General features: G+C 38.5%; 1 pseudogene; it reads left to right on the forward strand.

Annotated features, from left to right (window-relative positions):
- The first annotated feature begins 8,104 nt into the window (after positions 1 to 8,104).
- On the forward strand, positions 8,105 to 9,042 carry LOC119059587 (vesicle-associated membrane protein-associated protein A-like; annotated as a pseudogene).
- The last annotated feature ends 10,760 nt before the right edge of the window (positions 9,043 to 19,802 follow it).

A 19,802-nucleotide genomic window follows, 5' to 3' on the forward strand; every position in this document is an offset into this window, starting at 1 on the left:
TAGCCCTGGAATAAAGCCCTCTTCTTAGTCAGGGTGTGTAATTCTTTTTCTATACTGCTGAATTCTATTTGATAATATTTTGTTAAGGATTTTTATATCTATATTTTTAGAATATTGGACTATACTTTTCTTTGTCCCCCCTCCTTTTTTTCTTTCTTCCTTCGTTCCTTGTACTCCCTCCGTCTTGGTCAATCTGGAACGAGTCTTCACTTTCATGACCTCACACCTTTGAAGGTCAGTTGTTTCTCCAGTTGGGCTTGTTTGCTGCGTCGTCGTACGTAACTGGGTGGAGTTTTCCCGTCTTCGGCAGGGATGGTACAAAGTTGCTGTATTCTTCTTCGTGCATCTTATCCAGCAGAACACAGTTCAGTCTGTCCCACTTTTGATGTTCATTTTTGTCATTTCATTAAAGTGATGTCTTTAGGCTTTTCTCCTGAAAGTTTCCCTTTTGTAATTAATAAGCATTTTGTGTGGAGGTGCTTTGACACTATGTAAATACTCATTCCTCAGGAAATTCTTAACTGATTCATTAATTTATTTTTATTTCCATGGGCCCATGGTTTCTTCTTTTATGCAATGTTATTATCATGATTCATTTCGAGGCTGAAATTGTTCCCAGTTGGGTCAGAGGGCGCCTCCTCAAGCTGGCTTCGGTGTCCTCGTGACCTGTCTCCATCATTGTTTTGTTATTTCTCATTTTCCAGTATAATCAGGTGTTTCCGTCTCATCTTGTGATTTTTTTTCTTCTGTATCCCTGGAACTAGGCATCCTAATCACCAGAGCCTGTGCATATTACTTTATGTGGAAAAAGGTAATTAAGGATCTGAGAGACGCTTATCCTGGATTGTGCAGGTTCACCTAAACGCCATCGCACGCGTCCGTACAGACACAGAACGCGCACAGCGGAGAGGGGGACACCGAGATCGGGGTGCCGTGGTCACGGCGGAGGAGCACGTGGGGCCACCGGAAGCTGGCAGGAGTAGGGCAGGGCTCTCCCCCAGAGCGCCTGTCTGTACAGGGTGACCCTGTCTGCGCCTCGATTTGGACTCCTGGCCTCCGGAATAGTGAGAGAATAAATGACTAGTTTTAAGCCACCCAGTTGGTGGTAACTGTTATATGAGCTCTAGGAAACCATCGTACTCTCTCCCTCTGTAGAACTCCCAGTTCACATGACACATCAGTTCTCGTCTACTGCAGGGTAGATTCTGTTTCTCCTTCTCTGTATCTCTTATTTTATTTTATTTATTTACTGATGAATGAGAGAGAGAGAGAGAGTGACAGGATGAGAGAGAGGCATCGATTTGTCATTCCACTTATTCATACATTCATTTATTGATTTTTGTATGAGTCCTGACTGGGGACTGAACCCACAACGTTGGTGTATCGGGTTGACAGGCTCACCAGCTGAGCTATCTGACCAGGGCTCCTTCCCCGTATTTCTAATTCCAGTCCGACAATGGAGGGCCTGGCTTACATCGCGCTCAATAGACTGCCTTATTTGGTCAGCCCCTCCACACACACCCAATCTCTCACCTCCTCCACGACCTGGTGCCTGGGCTGGGGCATGGGCGGGGGGCGGTGCCCTCCTCACTGACGCAGGCTCTGCAGCCCAGTGGGTCTGTGTCCTGGTGCCCACCTCCCCACTCTGGGGAGCCTCCTGCTGGGGCGCCCCCATGTCCACCACCCCGCCCCACCTCCCGGAATGGCCTTAGGCCTGCACTGCTCAGGAGGACGAGGGAGAGAGAGGGCGAGGGGGTGAGGAAGAGGAAGTCCCTGGTGGGTTGTACGCCCTCCCCGCCAACCCTTAGCACCCTGTGCCTACCATGCTGTCCTGTCCACCTTGGGTGACATGCGTGCCCACCCACAGAGGTACTAGAGTTGGCCTGACCCTGTAGTGAGGCCAAACCTGTGGCTTATGTGACTGAGGGCACAGGCCACACACGGCAGGGCAGCGGGAGTGGGCGCCCACGGAGCAGCGCTGCACCCGAGGGACACGGCCGGTCTGGTTCCTGGGAGAGGTGCTCGCAGGCTAAGACCAAGCTGGGGTTTTGATTCTTTATTTAATTTAGGAAGAGGCATTTCTGGTGGCAAATGGATAATATTTATCTCCATTAGATAGGTATCAATCTGCCCTGAAGAAAACTTCAGATTAAATTTTAGGGATGAAAAAAGATGAGTCCTGACAGGTATATAGATCCTTAAAGAATGTGCAATAACTCCTCATAGAATAGCCTCCAGAGGCTATGACCAGAGGAACTGCCTTCCTCTTTCTCTCCCTCCCAAATGTGCCATATTCTGTTTAGTCTTACGCGAACCACGGCATGGCTTGTTAAGACACTGGCCATTTTAATGAATACTCCAGAGGTCAACACAGAAGATGCTGTGCTGTTGGTTTTGGAGACAGTGGAAAGGACCAAGGCTCAAGTAATGTAGGTGACCTCTGGAAGATGAAAAAGCTGAGAAAGCGGATTCTCCTTAAGAATGTGAGGGGGAATACACACCTGGCAGTTCATTTAGACTTCTCATGTCTTGAACTGTAAGAGGATAAATTGCGCTGTTAAGCCACCAAGTTTGTGATAATTTGTTACATCAACAGTAGAAAACTAACATCCTTCTTTTACAAATACTGTTTGGGAAAGCACTCTCTAAAAGCTTCCAGCAAACAAATCTTTGCCCAGAGTCTGTTGTTCCACAGGAAACAGGCCACATGTAGTCAGATTTGATCAGGAGAAAGGACACTGCAGGGGATCCAATCAATTTAGTGGCCAAAGAATTTTAGGTTTCTCCAGCTAAACACGACTGGACAAAAGCCTCCATGTGACCTTGCCCTCTGGGTTTGGGGCAGTTACGCTATATGATAATAGTAACCTGTACAGGGAGTCTGTGTGTGACATATACGATGAAGAGAATCATTGCAAGCGAGCCTGTCCCTAAAAATTGAGGATTTTAAAGCAAGAGTCCAAATGGAGACCCACACGTGTCTAAATATTTTAGAAGTGAGCAAATTGTTAAATAAAATATATCCTGTCCTCCCATCCAAAAAAATCTACGTTCATGATGACAAAATAGGAAATGGCAAAACAGAAAACAACTGAATTTAATTATCATTACACATGTCTGTTCTGTTGATGGGCTGGTGATGTTTGGATGAGTAACTGTTTCATGTGTAGACTTCACACAGCTGCCATGAGCCGCTGTTGCAAATACTGTCCTAATTTCCAGGTATCTCCTGAGCCAGGAATTAGAACATGGAAAAAAAAAAGAAAAGAAAAAGGAAGACAGCTCTCCTGGGAAATCCTTCGGTATGCAGTAGAATCTATTTTACACATACCCATCCCACAGTAAAGTTTTATCAAGTGAATTGATTTCTCTTCATCTACCTGCGGAATCCTCCCCCTCACGTTCTCCCATACTCTAAAGCAGAGTTTCTTGCTGACTGAAATACCATGGATCTTTATTAAATTAAGATACAGCCCCTTTGTGATTGAGGGCCCAGGGAAAGCAAGGTGGGGCAGCATTTCCCTGAGGCCTGGACAGCATCACCCGTCTGAGTGGATATTTTGGGTTAATGATGGTGCCGTGTTGGTGCTGAGTGTCAGATCCCAAGAGGCAGAGTATCTCTTCTGGTTTAATAAAAATCTGGGGGACTGTGCTCATGATACATGGAGCCCTTTAAAGTGTGGGATGAGAGCAGGGGCCCCTTTGCTGTAAGGGTTCAGTCTCTCCTTTTTTCCATCATACAGGGGCAGGTGTCTGGGAAACAGTGGTAGGAATGTAACCATGTGGGATTTTAACCGCCTCTAGCCCCCACACCCTCAACAACAAACACTGATGAGACCGCAAACTTATGTTGGGTGATTCCCATTCAACCATTGTTTTTATTCATTCATGTGTCAGACACTGTTCTAGGCACAGCGGTGAGCAAGGCTGAGTTCCTACTCTCACAGAACTCACATTCTAGTGGGAAAAGGCCAAAGATAACACAAAAACTAGTAAGATAATTTAGCATAGAAATAAATACTATGAAGAAAATAAAGCAGGGAATAAGGTGACTTTAGCTAAGGGGTCATGGAAGAGCTCTCTGGAGAGGTGATGACCTTTGGGCTGACAGCAGAATAACAGGAAAGGGCAATAATGTGGGTATCGGGCAGATTAGCTCACTGGATTTCTTGATATTAGAGGGTTAAGAAGAAGGACTTATCAAAAATGGTTATTACAAACTTTTATTAAAGCATGGTTGGCATACAATATTATATTCATTTCAGACGTACAAACTGGCAGTTGGACATTCATATGCCTTGTGTTGCGATCACCATACCAAGTCTAGTAACTATTGGTGCTGTTGACATTGACTATATCCCCTTCACCATTTCATTTGACCCCAACCCCATAAATCGGTGCAGCCACCATGGGTAACCGAATAACGTACCTAAAAAACCTGAAAGTACAACTATCATACGACCCAGCAGTTTCACTTCCAGGTTTTTATCTGAAGAAAATGAAAACATTAATTTGAAAAGATATCTGTACCCTTATGTGCACTGGCAAGACATGGGAGCATCTAGGTGTCCATCCATAGGTGATTGGATAAAGAAGATGTGGGGTATATGTACAATGGAATTTTCCTCATCAAAAGAAAACCATTTTTTAAACTTCAGTACTTGATGAACATGTTTCTTTGGCCACTTTCTGGATACAGTCTATCCAGACTGTTCTGTGTGACAAACAGAATCTTTCATATTTTTGGATGTCCCATCACCTCAATGACAGAATACAGACATAGAATGTGTTATGATCACACCAAATCTGCCCTGAATTCAGCATATATCATGAAAAAAACACCACTGTATCAAGAGAATCTTTATATAAGCTACTGTTCTGCTTATTTTTCTCAAATTGAAACAAAGAAATGAAAAATTAAAAATCTTTCAGACTTTTGATTAATGTTTTTCTAACTGATTTTAATATGAAAAACTTAATTTACCTAGGTAAGTTTTTGAAAAGCTAAATCAAAGTAGAATGTGATTCTTGAAAACTTTAGTCCTATACATGTTGCAAGAGTTTTACTTAAAGATACTTAAAATTTTAAGTTTTTAGTCATCTAAGGTACCTCGTTGAAACAGAGAAAAACTTTAACATTTTTCTATTTGAACAAGGAAACTTAACAGTTGGTTTTAAGAGAAATATGATGCATATTTTGGGATTTTTATTTTAAAGATTGTATTTATTTATTTTTAGACAGAGGGGAGGGGAAGGAGAAAGAGGGGGAGAGAAACATTATGTGTGGTTGCCTCTCGCACGTCCCCTGCTGGGGACCTGGCCTGCAACCCAGGCATGTGCCCTGACTGGGAATTGAACCAGTGACTCTTCCGTTCTCAAGCTGACGCTCAATCCACTGAGCTACACCAGCTGGGCCATATTTGGGGATTTTTAAATAAGCACTAAATATTTTATTCATATAATAGAGTCAATCCAATAGTTGTTTTTCTTTTAATATTTTCTAGTTATAATACTCATTAGATTTTGTTATTATTAGTAATTATAGCAGCATTTATTGTTATGTGTGCCAGATAATATACAAAGTAAATTATGAACATTATTTCATGTAATTGCCACAGGACTGGTTAAAGGTACTATTTTATTCCTATTTTATATTTGATAAAAATAAGTAAAAGTTAAGTACTTTGTCAAAATTCACACAGTGTGAAGTGGAGGAACCAGGAGTTGAACCTGAGAAGTGTGACTTCAGAGTCAACCTGACACTGGAGACCATGACAATACTTTTCTAGATATTTTGTACTATTTTATTTATTATGCTTTGCAATATCATAATTGCATTATTATTTTCAAAATTATCCTAAAATTTCATCTTTAGTTTGTTTTCTTAAATAATTATAACTAGATAAGTTCAGTGTAGTTTATCAAAATATTTCTTTTGTAAGATGAAACTTTATTCTATGATGTATCCCAAATTGCAAGACACAAATACCACTGAGACAGATAAATGTATGTATATAGAGAACAAAGAAATATAAAGAATATAATTTTAGCCTTTTTAAGAACTCTTCATCAATAAAACCCAACATAAGAAGTTTTACTGTTTCAAAACAATTTAAATTATATACATGAACTATAGCAAAATTCTAAAAACATAGTCAAGGAAAATATAAAACTATGTAAAACTGTAAGTTCAAGTACAAAAACAGCATATATATGTACATATGATTTGTTGAATCTGTGCAGATTTGTAGAGTGTATCAAATTAATTATAGTTTAATTTAGGACAAAATGTACACCAACTAAAGAAAAATATTCACAACAAATCAGAGTGATGAATGAAGACCTAAAAAGGTGAATGTCGAAGGATTTATACCCCGAGTCTCCTCGATGACCAGAGGAACTGCCTTCCTCTTTCTCTCCCTCCCAAATGTGTCATATTCTGTTTAGTCCTATGCTAACCACGGCATGGCTTGTTAAGACACTGGCCATTTTAATGAATACTTTTTTATTATGTTTACTTTCCTGTGACATCTTATTTCATCAGTATGTTTTCTAAATTCATATTCTAAACATTTACAATACTAAAACTTCATCATAATACATTGACTACATCAATGTATTATGGTAGCTTTCTCCCTACAATGAGACATTCAGAGTTCTCTTCAAATAAATGAAATAGTAGACAATCTACACCAGAAAATGGCTTCATAAAAATATACTCTTATGCTTTAATACCTCAGCTCTTTAAATATTATTAGCTACTCATAAGGTGAGAGTTTTAAAGCTTGGATGCAATGAAGTTCAGAACATAGAGGAGGGGCCAAAGTTCACCCTGTAAAGATGTAGGGATGTGTTTGTAAATTCTTGTTGAATATGTGAATGGGCTTAATGCATTGGACGGGCCAATATTTAAACCCCTCACTTCCAACTCTCATCACCTGTTAATTGCTTCTTTCTTTAAGAACCTAAAATTGTCTCAGAACATTGATATTATTAGACTATGTCCCTGGCATTTTCAAATGAGAATGTTAACATAGGCAAATGAGCTCAAAAATAGTGGTAAGTTTTCATAAAAATTAGACCCCAAACTTGTTCTTATTAGAAGAAATAAAAAGATTTAAAACTTATCTTTTCATTCAATCTCTTCATAAGTAGAGATTGTTTCTCTACATCAATACAATCTTCTAGCTGTAAGATCTCATTTTGACATTGCCAGTGTTAGATATAGCATTTGTAGTAGTACTATCAAAATGTAATGGCATTGAGAAGAGATATTTTATTATCGTTACTTCCTTGAGGAGTTTATGGTGCTTAGACACTTTTCATATTCTTATTTTAGAGCTGAGCCCACCGAGGCTCAGACACACACCTGGCGCACACCGGGTCTGCAGTGGACGGAGGCAGCGGGACTGCAGCCCACGTGTTCTGTCTGGTGACACTGCCGTCTGCCACTGTGATGCTGTCTAAGCTGCTTCGAACAAGAGGTCCTTTACTGCTTAATTTTCAAAGGTTAAATATATATTAATAAGCAAAAGTAATAAAACTTTGGGAGTCAGTATCTGAGTTGCTTTTCTTTGTTTGTTTGGGCTAGAGGTCACACAACACTCCTTCCTTATCAGGGATATCTCCAGTTTTCTGTTTGGGGTGAGTCAAATTTTTATGTTCTGTTTCACTTATATGTAAAACTTGAAGCCATAACACTCCTAGGAGGAAACATAGAGAACAAGTTCCCAGACATTGGTCTTGACAATGAATTTTTGATTATGACACCAAAAGTACAGGCAATAAAAGCAAAATAACTGAGATTGTATCAAATTAAAAAATTCCACAGCAAAGAAACAACGAACAAAATAAAAAATCAACCTATGTAATAAGAAAATATTTTCAAACCTTGTAATCCAATAAGGGATTAACATCCAAAACATAAGAGGAACTCCTAAACTCAAAAGCAAAAATACATAACCCAATTAAAAAGTGGGCACAGAACCTAAATAATCATGTTTCCAAAGAAGACATACAAATGGCCAGCAGGTATATGAAAAAGTGCTCAACATCATTATTCATCAGAGGAATGCAAACCCAAACCACACTGAGATCTGTTATGATGTCGCTTATTAAAAACCAAAAGATAACAAGTGTCGACAAGGATGTGAAGAGAAGGGAACCCTATACATATACTGTTGGTGGGAATGTAGATGGGTACATTATGGAAAGCAGTATTTGGGTTTCTCAAAAAATTAAACATAGAACTACCTTATGGTCTAGCTATTCCTACTTCAGCTGAAACCAGGACCTTGACCTTCCCAGACCTCAAATCCAAAGGCCCCTTCACAGATGCAAATCTTAAGTTGTGAAATCCATCAGGTAGAAAGGTGTTTCAAAGCGAGGCCCACAAACAGCACCTGCCCGTACCGTGTGAGGCCCCACGGTGGGACTACTGAGCCAGGGCGGACCGTGACTGCACCAGTCATGCTGCGGCCTTCTGACTGTGATCCCAGTGAAGAGAGTCAACACAAGTTTATGGTACAATGTTTGCTCCAGCAAACACATCAGATATGGAAGCTGTGTCGTAAGGGGCAAATCCAATGAGTTAATGGATTATAAATGGGGATGTGTTTTTGAAATGCCCAACGCAAATGATAAATTGGATGCTATGGAACCCAGCAAAGTCGTTCTGCTGAATGCATTTAACCAAGACACAAAACCACATCGTGTTTCCCTCAGTGACACCGAAACAAGGAAACTCACAGAGCGCATAAAGGACTTCAGGGAGAAACGATGCAGCTGTCAGAAAAAAATCAACACCCGAGAGATGAAGGCTGGAGGCTCAGGAAGGTAGCCCACTAGGATCAACCTGGATCGACCTCAGCTGCGTCCTTCAGTGAGAATGTCACCGGTGCTCTTCCTTCAAGTCTTGTGATTGCAGCCATTTTCACCGGGTTCTTTCTAGGGAAGTTCACCTTGCAGAGTGAAGCACACAGAGTGCTGTTTCTTTTGTTTTTTCTTGACCAGAAAAAGTATGTTCACCTGACATTTCACTGATAGTATGGCCCACGGTGACCTGTGTGCGTGCGTACAGCAGCACACAGGCTTTGCCTTTAATGGTCTCTTAAGGTTAGAAAACACAGTGAAAACAAACTGTTCGGCTTATGCATATTACCAGATCATCACTAGCTGGGGTCACCTGCATTCAGCCCCTTATTTCATAAATTCATATGAAGGAGTTGTTCTTTGTGGTTTTAATAAAAGTTCAAGATTGTTCAATATGTAAATATTATTTTAATAACCCTTTAAATTTTAGCTGTTGCTGTTACCTCTTGAAATATGATTTATTTAGATTGCTAATCCCACTCACTCAGGAAATGCCCAGAGCTATTCTGTGGGGAAATGGTGCCTCTTACAGTGTTAATTTTCTCCTTCGCCTTTGCTAATATCAAGGTAGAATTTTTCTTATCCCCTGTGAGGCAGTTGACTGATTTTCATCTTTACCATTCTGTCCTATGGTATTTAACATAAACAAACTATAAAAATTATGCAAATTTCTTATTGGGCAAGTTAGATTTCAGTTGATCAAATAATGAATGATTGGATAACAATTTCTTCATTGACCTATAAGAACATTTTCTATGTACTCTATTGTGAAAGGAAAATAGACCTCTTTTCCCCCCTTTGAAGTTACAATCCCCGCCCCCCTACCGTAACCCATGCTCTTTGTGTTAAACACGGCTTGAGAACTCATCTCTGTAATTCAGGCAGAAGCTGTCAAAATTTCAGCCCCAGGAAAAAGAGTGTTGTGCTCAGATAGGGTAAGCAAATGGAACTCATTCAAAGACAGAGGAGCCTTCCTAGAGTGGAGTCGTGTAAATTCTTTGTATATTTTGGAGATTAAACCTTTGTCTGAGGTATCATTGGCAAATATGTTTTCCCATACAGTTGGTTGTCTTTTTAATTTAATACTGTTTTCTTTAGTCATGCAGAAGCTTTTCATTTTGATGGTGGGATTGCAGACTGGTACAACCATTATGGAAAACAGTATGGAATTTTCTCAGAAAAATAAAAATTGACCTGCCTTTTGACCCAGCAATTCCACTGTTAGGATTATACCCCAAGAATCCTAAAACATCAATTTCAAAGAACCTATGCACCACAATGTTCATAGCAGCACAATTTACAATAGCCAAGAGTTGGAAGCAACCTAGGTGCTCATCAGTAAACGAATGGATCAAAAAATTGTGGTACATATACACAATGGAATTATATGCAGCAGAGAGAAAGAAGGAGCTACTACCTTTTGCAACAACATGGATGGAACTGGAAAGCATTATGCTGAGTGAAATAGGCCAGGCATTGAAGGACAAATACCATATGATCTCACCTTTGACAGGAAGCTAAAGAATAAAACAAACAAGTAAGCAGAAAAAAAACCAAAGACATTGAAATAGAGAACAAGTGGGCAGCAACCAGAGGGGAGAGGGAAGGGAATTTAAGGGGAAAAATGGGGAGGGATTTTGAGGAACAAGTATGAAAGACACAGGGATGAGGACTGGGGGGGGGGGAATGGGAGGGAGGGGGAAGACGGGGCAGGGGGGGTGGGATGGGAGAAATAGATTAAAAAAATGTACTTGAAAAGTAACTAAATAAAATTTATTAAAAAAAAAAAAGACAGAGGAGCCAATTCTGCAAATGTATTTCCCAGGTCCTTTGCAGTAAAACTCCTCCCCTGGCCTCATCTCTTCTGGATGTAAAGGTCAAAAACTTCCCACATCCACCTTTGTATCTCAGTGCACCAGCTAAATATCTCAGGATAATAAAGATTTCCCAATGGGAAACTAACCTTATAATTCTGTGGCTGCGTTGCGGAGTTGTGCAGACTGTGCTTCCCAGTTGAAATAGTTCTACATACAAAGTCCTCAGAAACCAGTTTTTTTCACATCTCTAACTGATTTATCTTATAATTAAGAGTTTGGAAAAAACTTTCCATATACTCTTTTAACATAATCACTGAAAACATAAATTAGTAACCAAATAAATAAGGGATGTCTTGAACTCTAAGCACATTCTAAACATTTAACTTTTTTTATCATTTAAACAAATGGTAAAATCTAAATCTAATTTATGAAATAAGAAAGCATTTACTCTAGAGTTTGAAAGTTGAAATAATTAATAAATCACTATTTATAATATATACTATACTCTCTATGCCCAAGGCCAAAATTACTTAGGTATTTTTCACAACCCTTTTGGTTAAGTTCCTAGATTCCCTATGCTATAGATCTTTTGTGCGTAGGTTTTTATGGCAAAAATAGATTTGTAGTTTTTTAAATTGTTGACATTTGCATCTAAACACAGTTTGAATCATGTAGCTTATTTTGGCAAGCAGAATAAAGATCGCCACAAAGGGATCAATAATATTAAGCTGATAGTACACATTTTCACCTTGAGCAGGAAGAAATCCCCCACAATAAGTTAGGGATTAGTGACTTGCCTTAACTTCTGAAATTTATGTAGCAGTTCAGTGATTAATCACGAATCTTGGTAAATGCCAATTTTCTGCTCATGAGGAGTTGCAGATCTATTTGTGCAACTCAAATGGGAAAGATATCTGGTTTAATCATTTACCCGCTCCCAAACTCCTTAGATGGACAAACTCGCACATTTCCAGGGTCACCTTCATGCACAAGTGGGGTGAACAGAGTTGTTCCCCGGGGCCCCGTGTAAGAGCTTGAGATGTGGGGAACTGGATGAGAAGCAATACGACCAAGTAAACCAGAAAGGTATTTTTATTTTAAACAGATTGCAAATGAACATCAACGTTTTCTGGAACATAATTGTATACTTTTCCAACCTTTATTTCGTGTTTTCTGAAGTGCGTGCTGCCAGAGCAAAACAAGTATTTTCTGGTTACTTGAAGGAAAGAAATGTAATAGTTACTCATTTTTACAAATACAGAGTTCAGTAACTCTTACACAGAAACATGCACATCTTTCTAGAACTTGAAAACAGGGTGGTGAATACCTTTTCAAACAAGGCTTTAAATCACCTGGGCAGTGGAGTAACAGGCTGCCAGACTTCTGTTCACCTCGGACCACTTCCCCACTGAAGACGATTTAAGAGGCTCATTTTAGAGACACTCAGAGAGCACACAAGTTCTACAGAAACTGGGCTTTGAATGCTTTACATTCAAAACTGAGCTTCCCCGGACCGTGTAATTCTGCACTCAGAAATCTTTCAGGAAGATGACCATTTTCGGGAAGAGCCTGAGATTATTGTGCTGCTTATTTCACATGGGACTTTTTTGACAAATAAGTATTTCTTTTTAAATTTTTAAAGATTTAAAAGTTTTGTTCTTTTGTGGCTAGCTTTCCCTTTTGCTTTATTAAATTCTGAGCCTAATTATTTTTACTTAAAATTTTTAACTTTTAGTTTTCAATTACAGTTTACATTCAATATTATTTTGCATCCCTCCTCAGATGTACAGCACAGTGATTAAGTAATCGCATGCTTTGCACTGTGTCCCCACGACGTTCCCGGTGCCCACCCCATGTAGTTATTCCAGTGTGACTGACTATATTCCCTGTGCTATTTTTACACTCCTGTGACTAACTACCAATTTTTACCTAATAGACTAAAATAAACTCTGATGACTCACTATTGAGAACTTGGTTATGGTGTGATTTTGTGGAATCATCTTAGAAGTACTAGAAGTAAATTTACTAATCCACTTATACAAATTAGATATGACTCCTATGTTGATTTTTTATTTGGTTATTTATTCAGTTCAATAAATTTCTTCTTATTAGTGGCTGTTATACTGAGCATTTCAACTTTTTTTTTCTTTTTTGATTTGGTGAGTACGCTTCTTAAAGCTGAGGACAGTGAAACAAGGAAGGACCTAGGAGAGAAGAGACAGCAGCAGAGCGCCTAGGCAGGGCTGCCCTGGCTCTCTAGAAATGTCACCGAGCCCTCATGGTATGAAATGTTGAAAGGACTTATCTAAGAAAAAGAAGATCAAAGATATGAACAGTAAAATGCCAACAAACTCACAGCTATAAACAACTGAACCTAAAAAAACCAGCGACAAAACAGACTAAGCAAACAACTAGAACAGGAACAGACTCACAGAAATGGAGATCACATGGAGGGTTATCAGTGGGGAGGGGAGGGAGTAGAATGGGGGAAAACGTACAGGGAATAAGAAGCATAAATGGTAGGTACAAAATAGGGGGAGGGTAAGAACAGTATGGGAAATGGAGAAGCCAAAGAACTTACATATACGACCTATGGACATGAACTAAGCTGGGGGAATGCTGGTGGGAGGGCACAGGGTGGAGGGGAATAAAGGGAGAAAAAATGGGACAACTGTAATAGCATAATCAATACAATATATTAAACAATAAAAAATAAAGTAAAATAAATTAAAAAATGTTATTGGAAGGAGGTGAGCCAAGGAGGAACTGCTGTCAGGTCACAGGGGAGTTACAGAAAAGACGGCCTTGGAGTCAGGTTTGGGGGGGTTAGCCTAGGATAAGCCGCTGCTGCCCCTTGTTCCCCTGGCTGCAAGTTTCGTGGGGACCCATAGAGTTTAACAAGAAAGAAAACTCACTCCCAAAGAAGATTCGAGTGGGCATGCCCCAAGGAAGGTGCACCTGAGCATCTTACTTTTGAATTTGCATATTAGTTAAAGAAGTCCCAGAGTGACACTGATCTGCAGTTGACAGTATCTCTATTTTCATTCAGACCTTTCATGTATGGCTTATACTTTTTAAAGTGCTAATTGGATTCTCTTTTTTCAAATGGTGGAAGTTTAGCTCTATGGGTTTTTTTCATCAAATCAAAAAGTGTACCTAGGTAAGTACTTCTCAAATAAAGATGAAGTAAATATATAAAAATTTGGGTAGTAATTGTTCACTGTAATAGCATGCTGAGTTCTCAAAATTTAAATTCATGTCACTTTTAAGTGATTAATAATGTGTTCTGTTAAAACAATTTTGAGACCATTAAGTATGTGTAGACTGTCCCTCTCATCATATGTGAATGATGATTTACTTGATTAAAAAAATGGTGAGCACCAGAGAAAACTATGTAGAGAATACATTTGACTTTCTAATTCTTAAACTTTCTTTCTCTGAAAAATATTTACACAGTTGAGCAATACTGAGTACTTTTATACAACCTGTACTAATTTGCATCATATATGATAGCTGAAATTACATTGTGAGCATATTTAAAAGTAATTTTTTCACATGACATGACTAGATATCAAGAGTTTCTTCCCTGTTACCATTAAGAATTACTCATTATCAGATGCAAAGACACAATCTTGGGAGGAAAATCTGAGATGGCTGCACAGTGAGAAATGCAGCTACAGCCAAACAAAGCCCAGCATGTACTTCAAGGGAGTCTGCAAACTGTGTGAGAAAGCTATGCGTTTATATGCACCATGCATGTTGGCTCTAGATTTCTCCAAAGACTGACACCACATTTCTCATCAGACAATTTGTGTAGGGAATAAAGGTCTGCAATTTCTTTTATTTAACTTTTATGCCTCATTTAGTATAAATGGCTTTTTTGCTTTTAAGAATACATTGAGCTATGAGGACAAACCCTTGATTATTATTCGCCTTGTTTGGGGCTGGGGATGCGGACACACTAACCCTCCCCTTCATTTTAGACTCACGCTGCCATCTCGGTCACCAAGAGGAGGTAGGGTGGAATCCAACTAATTCTGCTGGTTCTTATTTATCTATGCTGCTTGTGCCCCAAATCTGCATAATGCTGCTATTAATAACTATTTCTGCACTACTTAGAAATAGTTCCAGAAAAGCTTGGTTATATGACTTTTACTTATTTTAAATTCAGGGACTCTTCAGCTGCCTTGCTACCTACCCTCCATTTCCCAGATATACACACACCTTTGCCTAAAGTATCTGGCCATTGTGATTTACAGTGTTGTCTTTTCTCATCACTACTTACGAATACGCTCCATTGTGGAACTAGAAGACCCCATTTGGATCAACTGTAACTAGAGATACTTAATACTTAAAAATTCTTAAATACTGTGAAATCAGTATTTGAAGAAATGATTTATATATTTGAAGTATTAAGTATATTAAGGATTTGAAGAAATGATTTATATATGTGTGTGTATATATATATTATCTAGGATGAGTTCTTAAAGTTATAGGCCTTCCTCCTCCTATATTCTTTAATATATTTAAAATAAAACAATAAAAATCCAAACAGCTTACCCATTTCTCACATGCCCTGCCTCTTGCAACCACCAATCTGTTCTCTATAACTATGATCTTCTTTCTTATAAGATTCTACATGTAAGATATCATCCAGCATTTGTCTTTCTGTGTCTGACTTATTTCACGTATATTCTTATTATCCATTGAGTAGCACGCAGAACCCTGCATCAGAATCTTCACTTGGGCAGCAGCGAGCTGAGGCAACCATGTGCACGAGTCATCAGAAAGATGAATGTACCCAAGGAGAGGCAGAGTTTTACATCAAATATCTGCATAATTGCTTCAGATTTCTACATTATGTGTAACCCTTTTTGGAATAAAATACCAAACTTTTATCCATTAACAGATACCTATTTGCTAATAACATTATTTTTTGGTATTCAAAGTTTAGTTATCTGACCACATAGAGCCAGCCACTCAGCATGGCCCTTTCTTAAATGCATATATATTCTTTTGTATTGCAGACTCCTGGTGTTTATGTAAGGCACAGTGTCCACTTCAACTATATACACAGACGTCCACATTAGTTATACTTCGATTTACCATTCTGAAAATGCAGAGTGAGACAAGAGTAATTTTACATTTGTTTGTAAAATAAAACAAAAATAAATAACAATGCAAGAACTGTTTCATGTACTCATAACTGTAAATCTACTTTTGCCCCACCCTGTATTTATGCTAGCTTCATATGAACAATTTCCCTTACTTTTTCAGTAATAAAACAGAAGCTAAAAACTAAAGGGTAGGAACTACCCTTTATGAAAAAGGGTAGAAACTAAATGAAAAGATGTACTTTAAAATGCAATGTGAAAACATGTACCCAATTAAGAAACATTTAGGTACATATTTATGGCAACTCTCCCCATTACATGAAGGGCTCACGTACTTGTACGGAAACACGAAGTGACGAGTCCACTGGAGAAGAGACGCAGCAATGGGCTGGGGCACACGTGTGCGCATGCGCACACCTCGGTGCGGACTTCACTGAGTGTGTCAGGTAACTGTGCCGTGGTTGAATTAAGATTACTAAGAGTCATCCCAGATTCCAATTATATTTACACACTCATTGTACATTTATAAAAACCTTACAAATAATCTCATTTTTGCAGGAAGACATTTATAGGTAACAATTTAACACATATAGTGAGAAAACATCTTAAATTCATATAATCACAATGGGATAAATTAAACAGTTCAATAAGCTGATGGCTATTATGGATAAAGAATTCACAATAAAGACTTCTCCATTTTTCATGTTTGACACAATAGCATGTCCTTTTTTCATTCTAATGGAGTCTCTGTTAAGTTTGTAATGGTCTTAATGTAAGGGCAGTAAAACATCTTGAAATATGATCCAGGAAGCCAGGCATACGCACATTTTAATCAGTACTTCACACTAAGGAGATTTCTAGAGCATTGCTAAATTTAAAGTATGTAAACCAGACAGATTATTGAGATTGTTTCATAATAAGTAGATGGTTAATTGTATTTCACTGAGCAATTTGATCATGACGTGACGGCAACGGAGCTGAAAATGCGTTATACTGTGTTCTGAGAACGCTCTGAGGAATCGTAGTTCACTTTCTTGGCAGTGTACTGAGATCGTTTGGGGAAAATAAGCAAGTGGGATAAAAAGCAAGTGGGATAAAGTTTTAATGTGAACTGGGGATGAAACTTTTATATAATTTTTCTAGGAATATTAACACTCACCTTGTCATGTTAACTGCACAGTTTAGTTTAAAAATGAAATGCTAAATATCCCTAGAACACATTATAACATTTCAATGGCTGGGATAATCAGAATGAGTCCAATTTATCCTGTAGACAGGGAATCCACAAAGAGGGAAGACACAAGCTGCAATTCTACATGTGAAAACATTTAGTTCCACTTAAACATTTATGACGTCTACTTGGGGTGCTGTATTAAGTTTGTAAGGATATGGACTGCAGAAATATTCACATTAAGCTACTTATACAAATCATGTTTCTTTTATTTGGGAAGACCAATTATACTAACAGGGAAAACTTAACAGAGGAAATTCTGTTTAGGAGACTTATTCAACTGAGAAAATTTTTTTTTAGAATATAGTTTTGAAGAGTAATTAGAGAGGTCTCAGGTGTTTTTCATCTGTAGGTCATCTCTTTGATTTTGAATTACAATTCCACGGGTAGTGGTGAAATAAAATGATAATGTCAATTCTACTTATTGTAAACAAATGTCAGCATCAAAAAACTACAGGCCCTGATTGGGTAGTGCAGTTGTTTAGAGCACTGTCCCCATGTGCTAAGGTTGTGGAGTCAACCCCCGCTCAGGGCGGGGGTTGAACATATGAGAATCAGCCAACGAATGCATAAATAAGTGGAACAACAGATTGATCTCTCTCTCTCAAATCAATAAATAAAAATTAAAAAAAGAACCATATGTAATTATTGCACGATTCCTGGCAGTGAAGTGACCAATGATTAAATGATCATTTATGCTCTTACCTTCAGAGGCAGCACCCTCATCAGGAGGCCTAATGTGGATAAGCTAACAGGGGTGCGTTAATGCTGGGCATAGGAGATCCATCTGCTTATGTCTTGTATTACTCTTTTCATCCCAAATCACTCTTATCACCTTCTTTACCAATGAAACAGAAAGCAATTAAACAAAAGAATTATGTTTAATAGTAACCAGTTGTGCTATAGCATAATGTAAACCATAGTGGGAGTGTTTTGGGAGCAAACTTCACACTACCACCTCAACACACATGAACATGCACACACACGTCTAGTATGTAAAATGGAAGTGTACTCATAGTGGTTCACCATTCTTCCTTTTACTTGTCCAGAATTTCTCCAGGTTTGGTTTACAGGCCCAGGGAGCCCCTTACAACTGAGTACTACAAGCAAACACGGACTTCTGCGCCTCACAGCGAACAAGAAACTTCACTTATGGTAGTTAAGAAAAAGGACTAATCCACTTTTTGGGAAATACTTCTGGCAACTTTTCCCCTTCCATATGGGACTTCTCCTACACTACACACTCTTGCACTACTTGTGTCAGTTAGTGTTTTTATGAAAAGAGAATTATAGTACATTAACACATAGAAATGAAGGAAACACCAGTGTCAAAATACTATCATTACTTTCTAAAGTGAAGTAGCTGTGATTTGTGACACTGTTTCTAATTAACGGTAATAATCAAAAAATGTAAATTGCAGTGATTTCCCCTGGGAAAATGACATACTACATGAATAAGAAAGTTGTAAGGGCTAAGAAGGTAAAACAGGTTCAGTCTGTGTCTTGTTTCTACTGCAGAGCACAGGGGCTGGGGGGGCGGCACATGGAGAAAGCCAAGGAAGAGACAAGTCAAGAGTAGGAAGGACTGGGGCAAACTCTCTGCCAAGGGAGCAGTTCTGGATGCTTTGCTGAATGATTTCAGAATGACAATGTGGACAGATGTAGGGCTTCCTTGTGTCCCAAACTGAACTCATTTATTTCAGCGGCTGTCTTTTAAACTACAGGAAGAGTGGTCACTGAATGGTCCTATGAAATGCAAGAGTTCAGATATGTTGGGGAATCATACAAACAGAATTAGAAGTTGTCTCTATTTTATCCGTAGAAGGAAAGGGGTCTTTTGGGAACTTTCCATGGCTCAGGGAGCAACATTAATGTAGTCATTTTTGGCAGCACAGAAACCTTAACCTCCTACTCCTAGCTGTGTGACTCCTACTCATTAGCAACTGAGTCCAAACGGGAACACTCGAAAAGGGCCACAGAGGTTCATCGATCGAATGTGCAGTATGTCACCAGATCAGTGGCCCTCCATAGCCTCCGTTCCCGTGGCAGCTTTGCTATAAGAGAGACAGCTGGTGATGAGTATACATACTTTAGAAAGGATTTAACATGTATCTTCAACAGTGTGAGTTGGGCAGAATGCAAAGCAGAGGAATGAGAAGTAATGTTTTTACCTACTACTTATTTTCACATTTCATATGAGTATTTTGTATATTCAAGGTAGGCGAGAATTACTGATATTATTACTGTGAGGTGAAATATGCAAAAATAACTCAGAAACAGGTATTTTGTATCAAGACCAAACAAATGCATGGATGGAGATGAAAAACATGAGAGAAAGGATTAAATAGTCTTATTATAAGAGAAAAGGAGAGGGTTCAAATGATTCAGACCTAAATAAAAATTAATATACAGATATAGTATCCTCCATTGGGTACAGAAGAAATTTATTTTATATTAAAATTAAGTATCCTTCTTTTCGGACTTTCTTGAATATAATTTTCTTTTTAAAAATAAATTTTCAACTATTTCAAGAATTTAAAAAATTTGAACTAGCTCTTTTTTAACCTGGGTTCCAAGAGAAAAAAAATGAATAAATACTTATAATGAGTTGATTACTATATGTGGAAAAAATCAAATTTTACCTTTTTTGACCAAATAGGATAGAAATTATCGCACCCATATTGCTATTCATAATCCAATATCACCCCTAAAATAAAGGCCAAATAAAATAAGGTCCATGATTCTTTGTGATAAGAAACAATACCTTCG

The sequence above is a fragment of the Artibeus jamaicensis genome, unplaced genomic scaffold, assembly GCF_021234435.1.
Source record: "Artibeus jamaicensis isolate MK-2021 breed Jamaican fruit bat unplaced genomic scaffold, CSHL_Jam_final contig_373, whole genome shotgun sequence".
NCBI lineage: Eukaryota > Metazoa > Chordata > Mammalia > Chiroptera > Phyllostomidae > Artibeus > Artibeus jamaicensis.